The sequence below is a fragment of the Leopardus geoffroyi genome, chromosome X, assembly GCF_018350155.1.
Source record: "Leopardus geoffroyi isolate Oge1 chromosome X, O.geoffroyi_Oge1_pat1.0, whole genome shotgun sequence".
Lineage (NCBI taxonomy): Eukaryota > Metazoa > Chordata > Mammalia > Carnivora > Felidae > Leopardus > Leopardus geoffroyi.
The window spans coordinates 6,078,987-6,103,954 of record NC_059343.1 but is presented as its reverse complement, the minus strand read 5'-3'; the positions used below and the strand labels follow the sequence as shown (position 1 = coordinate 6,103,954).

The 24,968-nt window shown below is 42.1% G+C and overlaps 1 long non-coding RNA gene across 1 annotated transcript in view; it reads left to right on the top strand.

Annotated features, from left to right (window-relative positions):
* Positions 1-24,369, top strand: part of LOC123595303 — a 363,332-nt gene extending 338,963 nt beyond the window's left edge. The window contains exon 4 of the long non-coding RNA XR_006711125.1: positions 24,289-24,369. This is a non-coding gene — a long non-coding RNA (uncharacterized LOC123595303). The remainder of the gene's footprint in view (positions 1-24,288) is intronic.
* Positions 24,370-24,968: the final 599 nt, after the last annotated feature.

Below are 24,968 nucleotides of genomic sequence, written 5' to 3'. Positions count from 1 at the left end.
ACTGAGAAAGATTCAAAAAGCCATAGTCTTTGTCGTATAGAAACGGTGTCTACTGTCCCTTGTGCTCTGCATTGGGAGGTGGGAATACGGGAGGTGGGGTGGTGATCTTGTCCCCATGGGGCTTATCTTGTAGTAGACCATCAGCCAGTAAATAATAGACCCCTAGACAAGAAATCACAGATTCATAAATATGTTGAAGGGAATAAACATCATGACAGAGACTAGTTAGTGGGAACAGTGTACTTTAGGCAGGATACCTAAGGAAGGAAGTCTTTCTGAATAAGTGTGAATTAACACAGAATCTTGAGGTAGCTCGATTCAAGATGCCAGCCACCAATTCTTCTTCTCCTGTACATACCTGACATTTCCTCATTAGGAAGAGTCCATTTCTTCATTCCCTGAAATGCGGGCTGGCTCTCGCCTGCTCTGATCATAGACTGTGGCAGATGTGACGTGCTAGGACGCGTAAGCCTCAGTCAGAAGATTCTTTGCAGCTTCTACTGGAGCTCTTGTTTTCTTTTTCTCCGTGAGTCACTCCTCTCCTGTGGGAAGTTCAACATATTCCCAGGCTACCATGTTGTGAGGAAGCCCGAGCCAGCTATATGGAGAGGCTGTAGAGAGAGAGAATGTGATGCTGGCTAGCCCCCATCCAGGTCCAGGCATTAGATATGCAAGTAAACGAGCCATCACAGCCCCCATAAACTCTACACAGACAAGAACCAAGGTCCCTTACTTGTGGCCCATTCCATCTCCAGCGGTTTCAGCCATCCCAGCTGCAACCCCAGGTATCACAGAACAGAAACAGACCTCTGCTTGAATTCCTCCTGACCCACAGAATCATACACATAATGCAGTGGTTGCTGTATTAAGCCACTAAATTTGGAGAAATTTGTTACGTAGCAATAGCCAACCAAAGAGCTAAATGTGAGAATGTGCGGCCAGTGATTCCGCATGTTGTACTAGACTCTAGGTATCGGCTATGCGTGGGACTATTCATGGCCTTGAAAAGCTCACATTGTAGTAGTGGAAATAGATGGGAAGAGTCACAGTAATAACAGGGAATAGAGAATGGTCTGTGATATGACAGATAATTACCAATGACGGGTACATAATTTACCTAAAGGTAAGTGATGCTATATTTACAGTAGAACTGATCCAGAAGAGAAGACGATGGTGAGGACGACAAGTAGAAAACATAAGAACACAAGACTGCAGTCGATGCTGCTAGTGGGAATTTGCAAAACCAAAAGTGTGTAGTGTGTTTGTAATGTGTGTTACTCTGAGTGTGCTGAGAAGCAGACATCAGAGGAGGATTACACTCTCCAGGATCTCATTAGAGGAAATGCCCATGTGAAAGGGAATTAGGAAGCAGCAGAAGAGGCTGGGGGAGGGTTCTGGCCTCCATCAAACCTGACCCCCAATGAAGGGGATGGAGAAGGTTGGGTGGATGGCTATGAGCTCTCAGGAGGTTTCAGCCGAGCCATTAGGGAGTCCTTGAGCCGAAAAGGAGTGCCATATCTCCCAGAAATGGGTCCTTGCCTGTGTTTCCATCATGCTGAATCATTGCTGGGGAACAGTGCCTGGGAGGCTCAGCGCAAAGGCACTGATGGATTGTGGAGCTGAGGGTCTCGCCCCAACACGCTCCCTACAGTGGGCAGTCAGGGAGGCACATTCGTGCAGTGGGAGTTCAGGGAGGCACATCCCTGCAGTGGGCGGTCAGGGAGGCACGTCCCTGCAGTGGGCAGTCAGGGAGGCACATTCGTGCAGTGGGAGTTCAGGGAGGCACATCCCTGCAGTGGGCGGTCAGGGAGGCACGTCCCTGCAGTAGGTGGTCATGGGGGCACTTCTTCATGGCCATCCTATCATGATAAAGTGCTCGGCTTCTGGAGACAAAGCGGAGCCACTGGGGGAGGGGAGGAGCATTAAGTAGTGACAGGGCCAGATTTCAGCTTTAGAAAGGTCAGCCCACAGCTGTGCGGAAACTAGCTTGAAAGAATAGTCTGGAGGCTATGGAAGTCAACAGGGTGGTTATTTGCAATCATTTGGCGAAGGTATTAGTCTTTCCTGTGTGTGACTGAGGTGAGTGATTCAAGAAATATGTCCAAGGCAACCTTAGGTGGCTTGTGATCAGTGAGATGAGGTCAGGGGATGAAGAGAAGGAGTGAACAACGGTGGTCCTTCACAGCTAATAACAATATAGGGGATTGTGCACTCTCGCAACAGACACCTGAAGGGGCGGGGGCAGTTGTGCCTGGGGCTGGAGACAGGACCATCTGCTTTAAGGACACGATGGGGAGGCACCCAGGAACTTGTTGAAATATGGTTTGGGGTTTAGAAGGGATGATAGGACTGGAGGTGAAGATCCGAGAGGCAGGGGCAAACAGAGGAGTGACTGGAACATGGGAGCAGAGGACATGATCCAGGGACAGAACTCCTGGAGACCTGCGACAGTCTACAGCCAGCAGGTGACAAGCCACTGAAACCCTGCCTGGGCTGCCATTTGGACTTGAAGAGGAAGCAGCAGCGTAACCGTTGAGCAGGGAGGCGTTTTGCAAGAAGCCCTACAACAGCCACACGAAAGCGGGACAGGTGGAGATGGTTGGCGACTGGGCAGAATCCACTGCATTTAGTGACTGGGAGGCCCGCAGGCGTCAGCACGTGCAGCAAATGTTAGCTGAGCAGCTATTATGTGCAGAGGTAAATTTTGCATAAATACGAACATGTCACAAAATATGGTGTATTACTTTTTGTGTGACTTTTTCAAAGAACTTTTCCATTAGCATGCCTTTTAGTTTTTTTTTCCCTGCAACAGCCCTGTCTCTGGTGTTCTCATTTTCACTTCATGAATGAGGAAACGATACAGAGTCATCACGCCGTGGTCAGAGAGTGGTTTCATGGTGGAACCAAGCCTCGATGCCAGGTGCTGTGATTCCCGTGCTTCACAAGGCAGATCGTTGCCAAGCCGCCTTGTGACCACTGAGGACACCGCCCTTCCGTTTGCCCTGTGCCCTTTCAATGTAATTGGAGTTAGAGGCCCTATTCCAAGATAGCAAAAGGTTTATAATCTCACTTACGTTTTGCTCCCTGTAACATTTAATTACTTTAAGGTGAGCCTGGTACGCACTGTCGCAGATGGGTTGGCTTCTGTCCATGTGCAGAATTATTTGTCTTAATTGTCCAAGAGTGAAATGAGTCCCCGAACTTTGAGATGCTTCCCCAGCTCTGGAATCTACACCTTCCATGAAGGGAGAAACACACAAGTGAAAGTTTTAAAATATGCCCTTTGTATCTGTTCAGCGGGAAAAACCCACAGCAGCTGGGATAATCTTGTTTGTGCAGACCAGTCAGACAAGTGTGCATTTTGCTGCCCATGTGCACGTGCTGTTACCCAGTCTTGCCTGCTCTCGCCTTTTCTCTGGCGCGTCAGGATGTCTCTATCTTGGATGTGCTCCTGCTGAGCACAAGTCCACTGGGCTCTTGGAGAAACTGAGCCCGAGGCACAGTTTGGGTTGTCAGGGCTTTTTCCCCCCGTGCCTAAGGCATGCGGTTACTTTGCTAATTATCCTCGTGGTCACATGGAGGGTAGTGTTGGAAGGATTCTCAGCCGAGTTACGCCGGGTCTAGAAATCCAATTCGGATGGAAAGAAGAACAAAGTCAACAGTTGGAGTCAAATGTGCCACCGGAGGCCTCACGTTCAAAGACAAGGTAGACTAAGAACAAATGCTTTGCAGAGGGGACCGGCACAAGCTGGGTGCCACAGCCTGTAACGTGCGTCGCAATTAGTGCCCTACGTTAGCGCACTACGAGGAGGGCTTGTGCACAGTGGCGATCGGGAAGAGGCACGGAGGCACCTGCAGGCCGTCACCTCAGAATGCTGCTATGTCCTGCACAGCCAGCCCTGTGACGTTAGTCACTCAACGTAGGTTCACACCCTTCCATCTTCCTCCGTCACCTATTTCTTTTCGGCTTCTCTTCCCCAGCAAGGAGCCAGTCCTGGCTTACTTTTCCACATCTCCTTTTGTCTCCGGGGGAACCATCTCATAAGCCAATTGTGCAGAGAACGATGCCTTATCTTTCCCACGACAGTTGGCATTTGGAGACCCTGATGCTCAATGGAAAATAATTTATTTCTGGGGCTCCTGGGTGGCTCAGTCGGGTGAGCATCTGACTCACGATTTTGGCCCGGGGTCGTGGTCCGTGGGATGGAAGCCCTGTGTGAAGCTCTGCACTTACTGAGGAGCCTGCTTGGGATTCTCTCGCTCTCTTTCTGCCCTGCCCCTGCACCCTCTCTGTCTCTCTCAGAATACATAAACATTTTTTTATTTTTTTTTATTTTTTTAACGTTTATTTATTTTTGAGACAGAGAGAAGACAGAGCATGAACAGGGGAGGGGCAAAGAGAGAGGGAGACACAGAATCTGAAACAGGCTCCAGGCTCTGAGCTGTCAGCACAGAGCCCGACGCGGGGCTCGAACTCACGGACCGTGAGATCATGACCTGAGCCGAAGTCGGACGCTTCACTGACCAAGCCACCCAGGCGCCCCATACATAAACATTTTTTTAAAGAATAAAATAATTATTTCTCTCAGTGGAATTTCTGACCTCGGGTGCTACAGTAGAAGGAACAATTTCCACGCAAGCAAGACCTCAAATCCTCCCATGATAGGTAGATAGATCACGCTCCCTAGAGGTACTCTCGCACTAGCAAGGCAAATTGATAATCACAATGCAATGTCTGTTACAGCCTGGGGAAGAAATGAGTTTAGCATCACAACAAAGGCCAATACCCTGCTCTTAAGAAGAGCTGGAGAAATAAGGTTTGAATATGAATTACAGAGATACAGCTAAGAGGAGCTGATAAACTTCGTTAGGAGGAACTGTAAAGAGTCACGGGGTTTGCCATATCACAGAAGCCTGCGTGGGGGAAGCAGAATCAGTGATGGGGGTGACAGCACGACTACATTCTCCACACACAGAAATCTTCCAGACACGGGGAGCTGCAGAGAGACTCAAAGTGCAAATTCTGTGCTAGAGACAACAGCAAAAGCCTTAGGAGGCAGATTGAAGGGGGGTGGGACCCCAACTTTACAACGTGATGTGATGGAGTGAGAATATCCCACCGTGGGGCTCTACAATTTGCCAGCCCGTAATCACATCCAGAAGCCCATGGCAGGCTGCTAAATTCGCAGCCCAAGCTGTAAAATGATTGTTAAGGGATTATAAAAGGGTAGGATTGTTGACATGGGTACACGGCATAGCCATGGACTATGAATTAAATAACACTGCAACTACCAGAAGGGGAAAAAAAACACTTAAAAAATGTTCAGTACTCATTGCTGTAAAACCCACTCATTTGGAATTTTTAATATCATCCCCGGCTGGCCTGGGATTTACCTTTCCCTGCTGATGAAGATGTATATAATGAGCAAATTAATTGTGTTAGCACAGCTCAGGTTTCTCAAGCATCTTAAACCAGGATGGCATAGCTAATATTTGCAGACAAACATTAAGGGGATTCTAAAGGATTTCATCTATTCATAAGAGTAGGTGCGGTTCGACAAGTGTATCTCATCAGTTTTTGCTATTATTTTTTGGTGAGGGTATCTAGATACCACAAAAGGAAAAATAAATTGGTTGAGGCCTAAATTCCCTGGACTGTATGGTATTCAGATGAGCACAGAGAAGGCTTATCGCTTATTCCACAGACCAGAAAGGCACATGATAGGTAGGCTTCAGGGACGAGCCATAGAACTCAGCCATGTTTCCAAACGCCCCACAGAATCCAGGCCGTAGAAACCTGTGGCTTCGGGGCTGCTGCTCCAGGGTGCTTGGCTGCTCAGACACCTGTGCAGGTGGGTGTGCTTGTGTGAGCGATTCACAGGGCTCAGGGAAGAGGTTCCCAGCCATGCTGTCATCCGCCAAGTCCCAGCCTGCCATCGAGCCCAAGGTGGGGGGCCTCCTGTGCTCAGCCAGTGACTTGGCCAGAACCAGCTTCTCCTTGTCACCACATCGGTCTTGTAATGAGCTCAGAACATAAGCAACCCAGATGCTCGCATGCTTAAAGGCTCTCCTCTTCTGGCCGGCAGAACTCTCCCTTATTTGGCCAGACGTTCCAAATGCATTTAACTTAGAAAAGGACTTTTTGATGTTCTCTCTTTGATATTTGGGTCTCATTAATATCTATGGAATTTAAAGATTTTATTTATTTATTTATTTATTTATTTATTTATTTATTTAGAGCATGAGTTGGAGAGGGGCAGAGAGAGAAGGAGAGAGAGAGAATCCCAAGCAGGCTCTGTGGGGCTTGAACTCATGAACTGTGAGATCATGACCTGAGCGAAGGTCAAGAGCTGGACGCTTAACTGACTGAGCCACCCGGGTGCCCCAATATCTATGTAATTTGGCCAAATACACTGATACCAGAGGGTTACTGGAAGGTTTGGAATTATCAAGGCACAATGGGGGAAGAGAGATGTTCTATACACCCTTCTCCCAGAGCTTACATCCTACTCATCTTAGGTTTGCTAAGTCAAAATGGGCAACTCAGGTTGTGCTTGGTGGAGTACATATCTGCAGTTTCTACCTAGAGGAAGCCATGAGAATTATCATGAGAGAAAATACTGATCAGTATTGCATTAAAACATTTAGTATTTTCTGGTCCTGTAGCCAGCCCCCTGATCTTCCTTCCCTGCTGATACTATCATCGTTTCAACTAGTCTTTGCCTCTTTAGATTATAAACATTTACAATTAAATATTTGAAAGAACTTCCTTTACTTGTACCTTACAGTTTAGAATGGTTATAGAACGTTGACACAAATCTATACTCCTGTGAATTATCTCAAAAATCGTTGCAAATTTGGTAGAGACAAGTAACTATTAAAATTTACATTCAGAATGTGATATTTTCCTTGAGACACCCGATGTCGATGCGATGATGCCTTTATTCCCCTCCTCCCCACCTATTTGAAAAAATTAAATAACATCCCCATGGTTGAATCTGAGGGAGAAGGCATCTTTGCCTGCAGTCGAGTCTCCCTTTCTTCATTTCTTAGTCCATTCATCTTTTCGGGTGCTAGTTATGAAACAGCTGTCCCACATCACCTCAGGCCTCCATAATGACTTACAAAGCAATGGTTTAGGTTTGGACGAGGTTTTCATTGGCTAATTTGTGAAGACCTGAGGGGAGGGGGCAGGATTCCTCAGAACTCCTTTCAGTGACTGTCTAATGGCCTCCTAATACGTTTGCTGTAAGAGCCATGGTTCTGCCCCCTTAAGGTTCTGTTTCCTACAAAGGTATTATGGGCCATTCCTGCTGAGGAAGGGTGGAATGCTGTAATCACTGCAAACCTTTCTGCTGTCACATCAGACTGCTGACTCCTTCTCTGAGCCCCACTATCTGATTTGAGGAAGTATGAAAACAGTTTTCCCATAGCATTAATATTTTATTTTAATTTTTATTCTTAAAAAATTTTCAATGTTTATGTATTTTTGAGAGAGAGAGAGCAGAGGAGGGGCAGAGAGAGAGGGGGGTCGAGGATGCAAAGCAGGCTTTGCACTGATAGCAGAGAGCCCAATGTCGGGCTTGAATTCATGAACTGTGAGATCGTGACCTGAGCCGAAATCAAAGTCAGACACTTAACAGACTGAGCCACCCAGGCACCTCCCCGCCATCGCATCTCTCTTTTAAATTTACTTTTCTATAATCATTTGTTCAATTTTCCAGTGAGGTGAAGTGGAAAGTATAGGGCAAGAATCATAAACGTTAGGCCTCCATCAGCTGTACGCAGAGTGTGGAAGGCTGACTAGGGTTGCTCCCACTTAGGAGAATGCTGAGGGGTCTGCAGAGGAAGACAGCCGCTGTTGCTGGATATATGAACTCTACGTGCACCAAAAAAGAGAGAATGTCTCAATCAATCAGATGTTTGTTGTAAAGCACAATGTACATCTATAAAGTTTCAGAGGAATAGTTTTCTATGTAGGTCACAAATGCCCAGAAATAGGAAGACTATTCAGAATGATGAGAATCCAGTCAACTATTCAAAAAATATTTACTGGGGTAGGAGTGATGTGCTAAGCCTGGGTCCAGGCACAGCCGACTCGAAAATCCGTTAGGTAGAAGACGTTCCAGCCCTTAGAAGATTTCTATTTCATTAGGAGTGACACTGATGATAAACACATTATAACACAATATCCTATGGAATGTGTCAGTAGGGTAAGCCCTGGATGTTATAGGAGCAGGTGGGAGAAAAAGTAAGCGATGATGATAGCAGTGTTAATGTGGTGGGAGAAGGAGCCGGGTCTGAGCAAGGCAAAGAGGAAATGTTGAATCTGAGATCTGCAAGAGGAATAATGTTGAGGCAGGTGCAGCGATGTTCTGCAGAGAAGCCTGCCTCCTTGTAGCTCATCACGTCATATTTTAATCTCAGCCTATGTGGCGAGTTGTTTTTGTACAAAGCATGACTTCATGATGTCTATTTTCAATCAATTATAGAAATTCTTCTATAGCAAAGGATTATCAGGATGAAGTTCTTTTGGGTCTTCTGGATGAAAGATCCTTTTTCCTCAAAGGATATTTTCCCAAATATATTTGGGAAAGTCATTACTCCTTTGTAATGGCAGAAGTCATTACTCCTTTCCACTGTTTGGTTATCACAGGAAGAAAATAGATGTATCCATACTTGCTATTTGTCAACAGATGTGTCTTGTGAATTTCCTGTCGCAATGTTCATGGATCCAGGTTCACTTGGACACATTAGGAACTTAAGCGAGAATCACCCCCTACCCCAGTGAAGAAGCTGAGGGAAGGCAGCCACTGACCACTGCCTGAGGTTAGGACTTTTAGCCAGGTTTAGAGAGGCTTGAGGACACATACATAGCCTCAAGACCAGAGATTGGACCAAGTCACCCAGTCATTCAGGGGCAAGATCTGCTCTAGCTGAATTTCCCTATCATACAACAGCAGCCTTGAAATGCCATTATTATATCTCATCCTGACAGGTTTTGGGGGGAGGGTTATTAGTTATTATACTCCAGAGAGATTTAACTAATAGGATGTGTGTATATAGATAGAGATTTATTGTAAGGAATTCACTTTAATGATTATGGAGGCTGACAAATCCGAACTCTGCAGGTAGACCAGCAGGCTGGAGAACCAGGGAAGAGTCGATAATGCTTTTAAGTCTGAGGATCATCTGTCAGCAGAATTCCTTCTTGCTCAAGGGAGGTCAGTCTTTTGTTCTATTAATGTGATTGGATGAGGCCCACCCACATTATGAAGTACATTTTACTCATGGTTTACCAACATGCAATCTCATCGAAAAAGAGCCTCATAGAACATCCAGAAAAATGTTTCAGCAAATATTTGGGCACCGTGGCCCAGCCAAGTTGACACCTAAAATTAACTATCACAGGGGGCTTGGGGGTTCAACCAGCCATGAAATTATTATACACAAGGACTAAGCCTAGAGACAGGAGAGAGAGGGAAAGAAGGAAGGAGAAAGAACTAGAAAAGAGAAACAAAAACCACCCCTCCAAAAGAGCCACAATCCAAAATTCCAAAACTTGTGAAGGAACCCAATTGCTAAGAGGCTATTACCGTCAATAAAATCATTAAAAAAATAATTTTAAAAGTTAGATAACTTGAAGTTAAAGTACTCTAGAGCAGTCTGAGAGCTTAAAAGTAATATATTTAAGATGCCTATATGAATTAAAAACATCCTTTTTAAAAGGGCAGGGGAGTTATCAAGATAGGCAGAAATTAGCATAAAATGTTAGAGATCACAGAAAAATTTAGCAGTTATCAGTAAAAAACAAATTATTCTTGGGATAAACTCTTACTACACATATTCGAAGAGAAGTTAGTAATTAGATGTTGTTACAACATTAGACCTAACAGAATAGTAAAAGATTAAAATAAAAAAAAATTTTTTTGAGAGAGTGCACATGGGCAGGGGAGAGGGGTAGGGGCGGGGAGGGGAGAGAGGGAGAAAGTCTTAAGCAGGCTCCATGCTCAGTGCAGAGCCTGATGCAGGGATCAATACTAACACCCTGGGATCATGACCTGAGCCGAAATGAAGAATCAGATGCTCAACTGACTGAGCCACCCAGGTGACCCTGGAAAAAGATTTTTTTTTAAGAAATATAAAAATATAGAAGAATAGGTATGAGATTTGGAGCCCAGACTGAGATCCTTTAATATTACTTGATAAGATAAATGGCTGGAACATGGGTAGAGTTGAATAGAGTAATAGCCAAAATTATTCAGAATTGCAGTCTTTAGATCAGAAGTGCACTCTGTGAACTGAAAAGATAGATAAATATAACTCCATTCCACGGCATAGAAGAGTTACTTCCAAACCACTGAGAACGAAGAGAAATTATGAAGCTGCCACAGAGAAACATCACATCACCTGCAAGGGAATTACAATTCAACTAACAGTGCACTTCTCAGTACTTGAGGTTAGAAGGAGACCAATTGCCATCTTAAAATTCAAGAAGAAGCAGCAAATACAAGCATTTTGTTTTCACACACAGAATTTATATATACAGACTATGGAACTAGCACTCAAATAAATATTCAAGGATGTTCTTTGTTAAGAAAAAAAACACGCGAAGGTAAGAGGGAAGAGATAAGTATTAAGAAACAAGGTGTCCAGAAGTGGATGAAATACCGACTAATTTAATTCAGTGCTAAATGTAAAAAATGACATTTTGCACTAAAAGTTGAAAATGAAAACTCTGGCAGCGATAACAAGGTGGGAGTGCCGTCTTTTGATGAAGTACACAATTACTGAATAACTTCAGATTTTTTCAGAATTAACCTCAGATTTTATTTTAAATTACTGTTTAGTATATGCCACAATGAAAGGAACCATGATAACACATGATAAATAACCACAATTGAGAAGAAATAAAAGGAAAAAAGTTAAATTTAAAAAATAGCGGTACCTGGTTGGCTCAGTCAGTTAAGTGTCAGGATCTTGATCTTAGCTCAGGTCTTGATCTTAGAGTTCAAGCCTTGCTATGGGCTCTGTGCTGGGCATGAAGCCTACTAACTAACTAAATAACTAACTAACTAGGGAGAAAAAAAGAAAGAAAGGGAAAAAAAGGCGATATAAAAAACACAAGATAACATGGTGGAGGTAAGCCCCAATATAACATTAATTATCATGAATGTAAATAGACTGATCTACTAAAAATCCAGCTATATAAATATGACACAGCTAAATAAAATCAAGGAGAATACTAATAAAAAGAAAGCTACTCGTGCCAGTGTCCCATAATATAGAATTTAATGCACAAACTGTTTTAGCAAAATAAGATGATATAGAATGGACACAAAAGGACAAGTCTACTAAGAAGATACAGCAATATGAAATTGTATGTACCTTGAATTCCAAAAAGGAAACTGATGGAATTAGCAAGAGAAATGGACACATTCATTAGCAGTTTAATGTTTTAGCATGTTTTTGTCACAGATTGGTAGATCAAAGGGCACCTGGGTGGCTCAGTCGGTTGAGCGTCCGACTTTGGCTCAGGTCCTGATCTTGTGGTTTGTGAGTTCGAGCCCCACGTCGGGCTCTGTGCTGACAGCTCAGAACCTGGAACCTGCTTCGAATTCTGTGTCTCCCCTTCTCTCTGCTCCTTCCCCGCTCATGCTCTGTCTCTCTCTCTCTCCTTCAAAAATAAATTTAAAAAACATTAAAAAAAATTTTTTTAAAAGAAATTGGTAGATCAAGATAAAAGAGTATTAAAATGTAGATAGAAGGTTTTAGCAATGACATTAAGAAGCCTCGTATGTTACACATACATGAACTTATACCCCATATACTGAGAATGACCACAAAGCAGTAAATTGGAAATCAACGATAAAAACATAGTTAATAAAATCCCTTATGTTTGGGAATTTAAAAATACATCCCTAAATAACTCATGAGTTATAAGGGAAGTAACAATGGCAATTAAAAAATGCTTAGAACCATAACAATGCTAATGATACTATAAATCAATTGTATGCTACCAGTATCTGGGGGAAAAAAATGGAAAAATCAATACCTTTCACTATGCATCCCTCCATTCCCTAATAAATCAAGGCCATATCCATTTACACAACTCTGCTACAAAGGGTTTGTTGGAAGCGTTTTTAATTGATGGCAGCTATTTGATATTATTGATTCTAATCAAGGTTTTCATTTTGCCAACAAAAGTATGAATCACTGCTTGTCCAAGCTTAGCACAAAGGAAATGTTTGTGCAGATAATTTCAGGATAAATTAAGAATGAAAGTGTAAAATAACTGGGAAGTTGTTGCAGACAGCTCCCATAGCAGGAAAAACTGTTCATGCCAGCCCACAGCAAGAGAAGAGAAAACTTAACATGGTTCGTCATATAGGAGACATGGGAAAGATGCCAAAACCACCTTATTGAGGTAGGAAGAACATTCCAGCCACCATTAGATTAGGTAATAGTGGAGAGAACATGGCAGCAACTTTAGTACGTTCATTTATTCATGGCTCATGACAGAGGTCAGCAAACTCTTTCTGTAAAGGGCCAGATAGTACATGTTTTAGGTTTTGTGGGTCCGATGGCTTCAACTCTGACACCGTAGTATGAAAGCAGTCATAGACAATTCATCGACAAGTGGATGTGTTTGTGTACCAAAAAAAGATGCCGGGCCTGATTGTGCTTGAGGGTAGCAGTTGGCTTGTCCCTTGGTTTAAAACATAGGACAAAACGGAAAACTTGAAATGGGAGACAGTTGCTTTATTAGTGCTCGTGTTATCTAGAGTCTGCAAAAGTTTTGAATTCTTGCATCCTTGTTTATGTCCTAAAGTATACTTCGTAGAACTACATTCAGTGTATTTGAATAAAATGTTCACAGGCATTCAGGTTACTGTTGCATTTACTCTGAGAATATCTATATGCTACTTTTATTAGATCTGGGTGTGCTTATGATATACTAGGATTCATAAAAATATTTGCATCTGCAGTTATGTTTCTAGAGTTTGGTAAATAATTGGCTGTACTTTACCAGTTGATTTCAACTGACAGTTTATGGAAAATGATTATGTACCAAACCACAAAAATAAATGATAGAATGATAAGTAGATATACAGGTAGATAAAAATAAAATAAAATCACTTTTCTCTTAGACATTTGAATGTATACAAACCTAATTAAAAGAGAGTTTAAGCTTGCTTTAAAATTTTTTTCTCAGATGCATTATTTGCAATGTATGTCTTACATACACGTGAAAAACTGCTTTCTCATGAAAAAGTGCTATTAATGTTAAGGCTGTATTTTAAGTCTGATTATAAGCCATGTGAGTAATCTATAACAATAAAATAGGGAGTGGGCCATGAAAGCCATGTCTGAATTTCCATAAGCTTTTTTCTTTCTCTATACTGCCGTCTCGATATCCTTGATATCCTAAGCAGTGTACTTTCCCTGAACCAATGACTAAGTAATGGCAATGTGATAATAGGAATATATCACTGTGATAAATACCCAGTCTCTACAGATCATCTATATTGTCCTGTGCATGTAAAGGAAAATTCATTTATTTACATGTCATAAAAGACTGCTTTGATTAATGTTATTAGTGGCTAAGAATGAGATTCTGTTCCCTGAGAGAAAAGAAGGACGTGTCATGTAAAACGGCACTCGGTAGAAACTGGAAAGGGGAAAAACATTTAGTTTCCTTATCATTTAAATATTCATGTGAATCGTAACTGTCAGAGTCAAGAGAAAAATCATTTTGTGTTAAAAGTGGGGGAAAATAACAACTCAAAAATATATCCCACAGCATTTATAAATTTTTTTTTCAACATTTATTTATTTTTGGGACAGAGAGAGACAGAGCATGAACGGGGGAGGGGCAGAGAGAGAGGGAAACACAGAATCGGAAACAGGCTCCAGGCTCTGAGCCATCAGCCCAGAGCCTGACGCGGGGCTCGAACTCACGGACCACGAGATCGTGACCTGGCTGAAGTCGGACGCTCAACCGACTGCGCCACCCAGGCGCCCCCCCACAGCATTTAAATGTATGTACAACAATCTATTACATCATCCATCAAAGAATGGAATTTACAGAAATACTCACTTCAATATCTTAGTTTTCACAAGGCACCTCAAATTAATACTTTTTCAAAAAAAAATTTTTTTTTAATTTTTTTTTTCAACGTTTATTTATTTTTGGGACAGAGAGAGACAGAGCATGAACGGGGGAGGGGCAGAGAGAGAGGGAGACACAGAATCAGAAACAAGCTCCAGGCTCTGAGCCATCAGCCCAGAGCCTGACGCGGGGCTCGAACTCACGGACCGCGAGATCGTGACCTGGCTGAAGTCGGCCGCTTAACCGACTGCGCCACCCAGGCGCCCCTCAAAAAATTTTTTAATGTCTATTCATTTTTGTGAGAGAGAGACACAGAGCATGAGCTGGGGAGGGACAGAGAGAGAGAGGGAGACACAGAATGCAAAGCAGGCTCCAGGGTCTGAGCTGTCAGCACAGAGCCCGATGCAGGGCTCAAACTCACGAGCTGAGCCGTGAGATCACGGGGAGAAGTCGGATGCTTAACCGACTGAGCCACCCAGACACCCCGTCAAAGTAATACTTTTTAGAGTTGATAGGGTTTCCCATGAAACTTGAGCGGCAATCATAGATCGACAGCTATGGAAGCAGAAGGAAAGGCTAGAAGACAGGAGGAAACACCCTATAGTAACCACCAAAGTTCCCTGAAAAATCCTGGAAATGGATTCACACCTCTCTGGGGGTGACAGGTGGGAGGTTGCCTCACTAAACTATAACCAGGCTTCCAAAAGGCTAGTGAGAGAATTGGTGGAAAAAATTAATTTCCCCTCTTACCTCTCTCTGATATTGCTTTGAGTGTGTGGGGGCGCAGGGGCAGTCTCTATGTGCCCCTTTTGCTATAAGAAAACTGTTGCAATAGCCAGGCCACTGATATTCTTGAGGTGGGTGATCTTTTCAAGGCAGTACAGCATCTTTACTGGGTGAGGAATTGATGAAAGGTGTCTCCTTGCATCAGACCTGCCCTCCTTGGGCATCTCCTCCTCTGCCCACACCCCTTCTAAACACCCAGCAGTGGTGAACCTCAACCTCAGGAGATGAAATTTAGGGAAGAACCTTAGAGGAAACCCTGACCAGAGGTTGTCTGGTATTGTTGAGGGAAAAGAAGTGCCCATCCCACGGTGGTTCCATGCTGCCTAGGGCCTCCACCCTTAGGACTCAGGCCCTCTCCAGCACACAGAGCAGTGATACTCCTAACTGAGAGCTTCTCAGCCTTGGCAGGAGTAACATTTGGGACCACACAGTTCTTTGTTGTGGGGGTTGTGGGGCTGTTTTGTCTATTGTACAATGTTGAGCAGCATTCCTGGCCTCTACTCACTAGATGCCAGTAGCATCACCCTTAACCCAGCTGTGACAACTAAAAATAGTCCCAGACATTGCCAAATGTCTCCTGGGGGGCAACATAGCCTCCAGGGGAGAACCCTCACCTCAAATAATGTACACTCACAGACTAAAATAACTAAAGACCCAAAGAGTACAACCTCTAAGAAAAAAAGCAAATTGAAAAACATATAACCATGTCAGTATAATTGCAGAGGGAGATGGCTTAAGAAAGTACATATAATAAATATCGTCAGTGAGATAGTGGAAGAGTGTACCAAGATAGGGCACATAATAATAAGTTACAGAAGTGAACCAAGTGGAATGTATAGTATGAAGACAATGAGTGTTAAAGTGAAGGATGTGGGTACTGGACTGAATAGCAGAATGGATACAGGTGAAAAAAAATGGGTGAGCTGCAAAGTAAGTTTCAAGACTCCTCCATAAAAATATTGGGAAAGGCTAAAAAGAAGAGAATTGCAACAGAAGTGCCAGGGACATGGTGAGTAGAAATAGAACTAGCAACAAATGGATGAGAGACCCATAAAGTTTAAGAAAAAATGGAAAGGAAGCATTCTTGGGGGGAAAAATGAAGAGAAGCTCCATTATAGAAGAAGAAGAAGAAGAAGAAGAAGAAGAAGAAGAAGAAGAAGAAGAAGAAGGAGGAGGAGGAGGAGGAGGAGGAGGAGGAGGAAGAAGAAGATGATTAAAGATCAAAGATATTTGATGGAAATGGCTCAGAGCATTGTCAACACGATAGGTACAGAAAACACATACGTAGGCATATTCAAACAAAAGAAGTTCCAAGTAGAAAGCAATAGGCTTCCAAAGAACAAGAATCAAACTGACAACATAATTCTCAACATCAACACTAACTCTAAGAAGTCAGTGTTGTAGACTGAACGCTGTGTCCTCCCAAATTTCATATGTCGAAGCCCCGACCTTCAGTGTGATGACATGTGGAGATGGGGCTTTGGGAAGGGAATCGGGTCATGAGAGTGGAGCCCTCATGTTGGGATCGGTGTCCTTATAGGTAGAGACACAGAGAGCCTGCTGTGTCTCTGGGTTACCTGCAGAGGAAAGGCCAGGAGAGGAAGCAGTGGGAAGTCAGGAAGAGCTCTCACCAGGGACCAAACTGGCCGGTGCCTCCATGTGGGACTTCTAGCCTTCAGAACTGTAAGAAAATAAATCTCTGTTGTTGAAGGCCCTGAATCAATAGTATTGTGTTACGGCACCCTGAGCAGCCTTAAAATAGAGTAACATTTTATCCTTACTTTGAACATAAAAAGTCTATATCTAACCAAATTCTCAATTAAAATGTGGGAGTGTATTGAAAATATTTTCAGGCAAGATTTGCTGGACAAAAACTCTGCTTTGAAACAGAAAAATTGCTCAACTCCAGGGAAAGACTGTAACAAATATAGAAGCAGGGTGGTGATCTAGGTCAGGTACTTGATTGTCATCTAATAAAGCCAGGATAAAAAGAGCGAAAGGTGAAGGGTATCTTAACTCAGAACTAAAACTCTAAACAGCACCAAACAGTGGGCAACACAATGAGGAGATCAAAGGGAATATGAGAGCTTGCTTAAACACATACCTCAATAGGGTAAAGATCTGGATACTAGTGAGTTTAAGAACTCAATAGTAAATATGGATCTTAATTTTTTTTAATGTTTATTTATTTTTGAGACAGAAGGAGACAGAGCATGAATGGGGGAGGGTCAGACAGAGAGGGAGACACAGAATCCGAAGCAGGTTCCAGGCTCTGAGGCATCAGCACAGAGCCTGACGCGGGGCTCGTACTCACGGACCATGAGATCATGAGCTGAGCCGAAGTCAGATGCTCAACCGACTGAGCCACCCAGGCACCCCTAAATATGGATCTTAATGAAGAGTGACCACGAACAGAAGAAAAATAGAATGTGTTACATTTACATCAGCCAGGGAAGAGAAAAAAATTCATCCATCCAATAGAAAGCAGAAGTGGAATATAAAAACTAAGATTAAAGGTAGCAGAAAGAGATGCGATGTAAGATGGTAGGAACAAATCAGTATAAAAAATTTAGATATGCTACACTTGGCAGTTAAAAGATGGACCTGGGACCGGATTACAAAATAAGATTCAACCACTTGTTGCCTAGAAGCATCATGCTTAATTCAAAAGATAGAGAAAACATGAAAATAAGAGGATGTCAATTGTGAACCGATCGGTACCAGGGTAACAAACTTAAAATCTAGCAAAATAGATCCCCAGACATAAATATCATAAAGGACAAAGAGGGATATGACATTGTATAAGGAACAATACTAAAAGAATATTCTATCTTTGTAAACATATTCAGGGAGAAATAGATTTAGTAGAATTAGACTATACTTCGAGACTGCAACATATTCCTCTAAGAAGTGGTTCAATCAAGCTGCCAAAAAAGCACCATTATAAAAGATCTGAATGATATAATTAAAAAGCTTGAGATATTATAGTTAGATAGAACTGTATGGCCAGCAAACAATATACAGTAAAACCTTGGATTGCAAGAACTTGTTTTGTGAGTGTTCCACAAGACGAGCAAACATTTCTAATGAATTTTGACTGGATAAACAAGTAATGTCTTCCGATATGAGTAGTATGTGATGCCGAACATCACAGGATCACAGCTGAGCCAATGGTTCTTCTCTCTGTCTCTCTTTCTCTGTCTCTGTCTCTGTCTTTCTCTCTCTGTGGGACTGTGGGTGATCATTTCCCATGCTCGGATGCTCTGCCTCAGGCTGCGGTGTTTGGCAGAAATGACTGATTTTTCAGAACGTTGGAAAGTGCCCATAACTGGAACTAGTGTATTTTTTTTTTGTCACTTCACAGCACCTATGGACAGTCCTTTGATTTTGTATACAAGAGTAAGCTTAGGAATGCTTTGCTTCATTCTAGGTCATTGGATAGGTACCTTGTTAAAGTTGCACGGAAAGAAAAAGATTCTATTAACCTAATAGATAGCAGTGATTCCATTAGTGATAGTGAAAGTAGTCCTACACAATAACCCTCCTTTTTCTTGTCTCCCTCACACCAGCCACAAAGGTTTTCAAAGGGAAGTGCAGGTTAATTTATTTTTCTTTATATTTTCTTTATTATGTTGTATTATATTACAGTATTGTAATCATTTTTATATTAGTATTTTGAGGTTGTGGAGTGAATCATCTGAGTTTCCATTATTTCTTGTTGGAAAATTCACTTTGATATAGAAGTGCTTTGGATTCCGAACATGTTTCCGGAAAGAATTATGCTTGCAAACCAAGGTTTTCTGTATATTATTTTTGCAAACTCACAGAGCATATATCAAAATGGTCCAATATTTACACTTCTCATTTCTTTTACTTTTCTTATGGTATGGAATGGGGCTTCTTATATTACATCATCTGCAGATGAAACAATCATTTACATACAAAAACAACAGAATCCCTAGACAAACTATTATAATTAGAGTTCAGTAATCTTGCTGAAGCAAGATAAACTCACAAAAATTGGAAGTAAATCTCCACACCAACATTTGAGTATATAAAGCAACATAAGATACCATTCACAACAGCAAAGAAACCATCAAGTGTCTGTATTTGCAAAGTCTATGGAGAAAAATGTAAAGTTCCTATAAAGGACAGAAGAAGATATGAATATCTGAATAGACATTCCTTTCCTGAGATGATACAATTTTAATATTATAGAGGTGTCAATTCTCCTAATTTTTAAATTCGGTATTTCAGTTGAATTTATTTAAAACTTGATAAACCTAATCTAAAATGTCTGTCACTACTTCAGATTCTGTGTCTCCCTCTCTCTCTGCCCCTCCCTGACTTGCACTCTGTCTCTCTGTCTCTGTCTCTGTCTCTCTCTCTCTCTCAAAGATAAATAAACATTAAAAAAAAATTAAAGAGAGGCGCCTGGGTGGCTCAGTCCGTTAAGCGTCCAACTTTGGCTCAGGTCATGATCTTGCAGTTAGTGAGTTTGAGCCCCGCGTCGGGCTCTGTGCTGACAGCTCAGAACCTGGAGCATGATTTGGATTCTGTGTCTCCTTCTCTCTCTGCCCCTCCCCAACTTGTACTCTGCCTCTGTCTCTCTCTCTCTCAAATATAAACATTAAAAAATTTTTTTAATGTCTATCAAAGAATGCACTTCTATGAAAATGACAAAAATTTGACAAAAATATTACATAGGAAAAACTTGCTTTAACAGATATTAAGTCATACACAAAAGCCATAGTAATCAAAATAGCATGGTTTTAATCTAAGGCCAAAAACATGGACAACTAGGATATCATAGAGAGTCTTTTTTTTAAAATATGAAATTTATTGTCAAATTGGTTTCCATACAACGCCCAGTGCTCATCCCAACAGGTGCCCTCCTCAATACCCATCACCCACCCCACATCAACCCTAAGTTTGTTCTCAGTTTTTAAGAGTCTCTTATGGTTTGGCTCCCTCCCTCTCTAACCCGTTTTTTTCCTTCACCCTCCGCATGGTCTTCTGTTAAGTTTCTCCAGATCCACATAGGAGTGAAAACATATGGTATCTGTCTTTCTCTGTATGACATATTTCACGTAGCATAACACTCTCCAGTTCCATCCACATTGCTACAAAAGGCTATATTTCATTCTTTCTCATTACCAAGTAGTATTCCATTGTGTGTATAAACCACAATTTCTTTATCCATTCATCAGTTGATGGACATTTAGGCTCTTGCCATAATTTGGCTATTGTTGAGAGTGCTGCTGTAAACATTGGGGTACAAGTGCCCCTATGCATCAGCACTCCTGTATCCCCTGGGTAAATTCCTAGCAGTGCTATTGCTGGGTCATAGGGTAGATCTATTTTTAATGATTTGAGGGACCTCCACACTTTTCCAGAGAAGCTGCACCAGGATGCATTCCCACCAACAGTGCAAGAGGGTTCCCGTTTCTCCACATCCTCTCCAGCATCTATAGTCTCCTGATTCGTTCATTTTAGCCACTCTGACTGGCATGAGGTGGTATCTGAGTGTGGTTTTGATTTGTATTTCCCTGATGAGGAGCGACGTTGAGCATCTTTTCCCATAGAGAGTCTTATATGGGAACAATATAAAACTCTACAGGGTTTAATCACATTAAATATCAAAATAGTCTGTGACCCAAATTTGTACTCTGAGTATATAACCCAAATAAATTATCACAACAGACCACTGGGAGACATGTCCAAGAGGGTTCATCATGATGTGTGTACTGGCCAGGAACTGGGGACATCGCTGGGGATGGGCTGTGGAGCATGCAGAAGGCGCATACTTCAGAGCATTATCCTGCTGTCAGAAGCCATCACTATGTGTGAACACTGCATCATAGATAGATCCCAATAGCACAGTGTGAAAAAAAGTGAGAAATAGAATGTAATCTATTACACAAAACAGTTGAGCCCATCACGCACCAACACATGACAACAAAATATAACATGGAGACACACATCTACAACCAAAAACAATGACATACATTTTACACAAATGTGTACAACAGATTATTGGGAAGGCTGTTTCCAGGGGGATGAGAGGAGGAGTGCGGACAAAAGCGAACACGTGCACGTACAATGGAGATAAGCCTGCACATGCGTGCATTTATAGCTAATACACACGACCGTGAGCGAGTTGCGTCATGCAAGCAAATTATGACAATGTGCCATGATCTATGCATTCCAAGATGAACGAAAACAAAAAGGAATGATCTTGATTGTCCAACATTCAGTTCATTTAAAATTCTTGTGACCGATGGCCAACAGGCACATGAAAAGATGCTCAACGTCGCTCCTCATCAGGGAAATACAAATCAAAACCACACTCAGATATCACCTCACGCCAGTCAGAGTGGCCAAAATGAACAAATCAGGAGACTACAGATGCTGGAGAGGATGTGGAGAAACGGGAACCCTCTTGCACTGTTGGTGGGAATGCAAATTGGTGCAGCCGCTCTGGAAAGCAGTGTGGAGGTTCCTCAGAAAATTAAAAATAGACCTACCCTATGACCCAGCAATAGCACTGCTAGGAATTTATCCAAGGGATACAGGAGTACTGATGCATAGGGGCACTTGTACCCCAATGTTTATAGCAGCACTCTCAACAATAGCCAAATTATGGCAAGAGCCTAAATGTCCATCAACTGATGAATGGATAAAGAAAGTGTGGTTTATATACACAATGGAATACTACGTGGCAATGAGAAAAAATGAAATATGGCCTTTTGTAGCAACGTGGATGGAACTGGAGAGTGTGATGCTAAGTGAAATAAGCCATACAGAGAAAGACAGATACCATATGGTTTCACTCTTATGTGGATCCTGAGAAACCTAACAGAAACCCATGGGGGAGAGGAAGGAAAAAAAAAAAAAAAGGTTAGAGTGGGAGAGAGCCAAAGCATAAGAGACTGTTAAAAACTGAGAACAAACTGAGGGTTGATGGGGGGTGGGAGGGAGGAGAGGGTGGGTGATGGGTATTGAGGAGGGCACCTTTTGGGATGAGCACTGGGTGTTGTATGGAAACCAATTTGACAATAAATTTCATATATTAAAAAAAATATAAAAATAAAAAAATAAAATTCTTGTGACAACAAAAATTGGGTTCAGACTACATAGGGGCAATATCTCCAAGGGACCTATTTTGACAAAGCTGGAAGACCCTGGCAAAGTTAACATTCCAATGATGTGTCCTAGGGGAGGTTTCCCCAGAAGAGCGTCTCTCGATTCATATAATATGAGAAAAATAGCTGGGAAGAGATTTCTTATCTCTCAGAAGAGCTGTAACACCAGAAGAGCAGGAAAGGTTGCCAGTTTCATTTCTTTTCTCCACCTGCACCCTTCCTCGGCGGACACGGTAACTGGCCAAGATCTCTGGGGCTGGTAAATGCATCCTGCTTTGTTGACCAAGAGAGTTGCCTACCTTTCTTTCTCTCCTGGAAAATTAATTTATAGTTTGAACAGCGGGAACAGCTGGCTGACTGTGCAAAGCAAAGCACCTCTTGTCTTAGCTTAGACGGGGGACAGCTGAAACAGAGAACTGCAGAAACTGAAAGCTGGACAGAAAAAGCAGTTCTTTCCAGACTGTAGGAACAAAAAGCTGGAGAGATTTAGAAAGGCCAAAGGTTTGGAGAAAGTCCAAGCTCTCTCTGTCTTCTGAGAACTCCTTCACAGTCCTAGGGAAAAACCCGTGTATTAATAACATGGGGCTTGCCAGTGTCCTAAGGTTAAACTCATATTTTCAAGGGACAATAATTGCAGGATCAAGCACATGAGAATTAAACTTGGACATGGAAATTATTTTTCCCTTCCTAGTTGCATAGAAAGGTCAACTCTGGCCAGAGAAATTCAAAAACAGTGGAATGTAAGCACATTTTATAAAGGAACTCTGGAGTAGCCCTAAAGGGAGGACTCAACTGAGAGAATAAAGACTAACTGTCTTTGGAAATAGAATTATCTCCCAATATAGGACTGAAATGAGTCAAAATTGTAACTAATGCCAGCGCTGGGTGTGCTGCCTGCTATCCTCAGCCTCCCTTCTGTTTCCATGTCTCCTAAGCCCTACTTGGACTGATGGACTTCCCAGGATCCTGGTGTGTGGTCTCTCAGGATGCCTTGCATGGTCTCTGTATCCCTATTCGCCAGGATCCAATCAAGACCCTCTTTTTAGGGCTTCTGTGGAGTCCTCAGGGCCATGGAGCAAAAGGGGCAGTGGTTTTGTCGAAAAGGAACACTGGAATTCTGAATACTATTTCATCCTAACAAAAACATTCTGTTGCTACAGCATTAGCAATCATAGATTATCAGTTACTTTTTCAGAATTCCACAGGAAGTGGTCCAGAGAACTAAAGGCAATGATAGAACAGACCCAATGTCCATCTTCTGTTTATTATCACCATGCACTAGCAATTCTATACAATGTCAATGGTAAAATATTCCACTTTTTGGGGTGGATTCCAGCCTCTCCACACCTGCACTTTCACACTCACTGCTGGAAAGTTTTAATGCTCTCTACAGGGTTTGATCCAATGGAATGACAAATATGAGATCTTGTAGGACTTTGATCACTACACATCTTGCTGCCCATACATATTATATGTGAGGTCAGCTCCCTCCAGGCCTCCAAGGCATTGACCAAATGGTACAATCACCAGTCACTCCTCCTTTTTTTTTTTTTTTTTTTTTGCCTGTAAGAAATATTCTATCCTCAGCAATATGATGTACTTACTTATATAACCATTAACTTTAAAGTCAAACATTGCCTTGTAACATGGATTTGCATGTTACTTTTTCATTATACAAGCTAGTCATTAATCTTTGTATATTTTAGTTCTTGGTCATTTTGTTAAGGTCGTATCCTTGGAGATTAAATGAAATATTTTCAGTTGAGGAAGGGACAACAATACTCCTAAAATGTATTTAGTTTGAAAAATAATTTTAATTCACATAGGGAAAAGTTAGTCAGTGAAAGAAATATCTATAAATTCAAACATGTATTTATTTGTAACTGGAAATAGACTGCAGTCAAATTTTAGATAATGTGCTTGGGATTTATTTAAGTGTTCTTTTTTGGTGAGAGCATTGGGGAGTTTCAGATTATAAAAACTTTATACATTAAGCACTGATGTCTATAATCAAAGATCTTTCTAGAGGTCAAATTTGCACATGAACATTCCTGCCTACTTATCTTCGATATTGTTTTGAGTTTTCAGTAGAGACATATTCTGTGTTAAATTTATGTCAGAAGATTTCAGAATCATTTGAGAGTCTGGCTATACACATCCTACACTGGGTTTAATCTAAATGTGAGCAGAATAAAACACGGTGGAAAAATCCTGACAAACTCTCTTCTTTTGTTCCATTTCCAGTGAGAACAATTATTCTACAGACTCCGTTATAACTGCTCGGACATTATCCGTTGCTCAGCTGGGAGAGCTCAGCCTGCAAGGGTGAGTTACTGTGATAACACGAAGACATTCTCTCGCGTTTAGAAAGAGAAACAGACATGGGTCACATAATGGGGGATAATTTGGATGAGGAAAGATGTACTGAATGCTAAATGCTTTCGCTGTGTTGAGGGCACCTTGGAAGCAAAGAAGAAGTAGTTATGTCTCATTATCTTTAAGTCAAGTAGTAGGAGGTAGAATTTTGGGATTCTAAATTGTCATTGTAGCTCATGCCAGAGCTGTTGAAAGCCCAGGAACAGTCGCATCGATTTCCCAACAGTCTTGCTATGAGCTGTTGAATGGGACTCCAATCGTAGGGCAACTTTCTGCCTGGTCGTGTTGTGCTTTGAGAGGGGTGCTGCTTAAAACACTGCGTACAAGGAGCCCAGACGTGCATGGCCCCAGTTGGACAGACTGACTGGAACAGCAGTGAGAGCCGTGTAGGGTAGCTATGAGCAGAGCCTCTTCAGCCATCTCCGTTTCCAGTGGTGGTGCTGGTACCTGGTCTCTTCCCTTTCCCTGAGCTGTGAAAGAGAAAGAAGACACACACATCGCTGGAGAGTTTATGATTTACTTGAAGACTTGCCTGAGTTTTCTATTTA